The 891-nt window shown below is 62.1% G+C and overlaps 1 protein-coding gene across 1 annotated transcript in view; it reads right to left on the bottom strand.

The window, feature by feature from the left end:
* ENHO (energy homeostasis associated) overlaps window positions 1-891 on the bottom strand; it is a 16,397-nt gene that overhangs the window by 14,868 nt on the left and 638 nt on the right. The window lies entirely within an intron of this gene.

Raw genomic sequence — 891 nt, 5'->3', positions numbered from 1 at the left:
TACAGGTGGCTGCACACGCGTGGAAGCCCATGTGTGAGCAGTGTGAGTGTGACAGTGTGAGTGTGACAGTGTGAGTGTGCACACCACTGCGTTTGCACAAAGGAGCACAAGTGACCACCCATCTATATGTCTGTGCCTCCCGGCTCCACCATGGTCACCTGTGTCCTCTGTGGGCGCTGCTCGGGTACCAGGCTGGCCCAGCACTGCTGGCATCTTGCCAGGTGCAACCTCACATACCCATGGCCACGATCTCAGCAGCTCCAGGGCGACGTTCCTTTCCCAGCACAGGCAGCCTAGCAGGACCCCCACCCATGGGTGAGCTGCCACTGGGGGCTTTGTGGGGGCAAGCAGCCCCACAGCCTGGCTGGCACAGCCGCAGTTGGTGCCCTGTCTGATCCAGCCCATGTCTGAGGGCTCTGGTGGGTGTAGAACATCTGTTTGCAAGTCAGAGCTCCCAGAAACTGAGCTGGAGGCAAGCATGAGGTGGGCTGTGAAACCTCAAGCACTACAGCTGTTACCCCAGGGTATCACAAGCTGCCGGGGTGTCCTGCACCTCCAAACTGGGTCCTGGAGCTTGGTGGGAGGCACCATGCCCTGCACACCACTCCCAGCACTGGTCTGGTTCAGAAGTCCGTTTCCTTTAATAGATACACGGAGTCGCGCGGCTGCGGTGGGAGTGCGGGGAACAGGCCGAGCCCCCCGCGCTGAGGTAGAGGTGAGCGCTGCTCCACGCTCACCTGCTTTGGCACCCTGGGGCACAAGTGGGTGGAGGAGGCGCCCACCCAGCCCCAACGAGGTAGTTCGGAGTGCCCCCTGTCTCCCTGTCACTGGTCTGGGGACCCTGGCACCCAGGCAGTCTTTGGTAGTGGGGGGCTCTGCTGGGCCTCCCTG

The sequence above is a fragment of the Corvus brachyrhynchos genome, unplaced genomic scaffold, assembly GCF_000691975.1.
Source record: "Corvus brachyrhynchos isolate BGI_N302 unplaced genomic scaffold, ASM69197v1 scaffold139, whole genome shotgun sequence".
Lineage (NCBI taxonomy): Eukaryota > Metazoa > Chordata > Aves > Passeriformes > Corvidae > Corvus > Corvus brachyrhynchos.
This window is presented reverse-complemented; position numbering and strand designations above follow the sequence as displayed.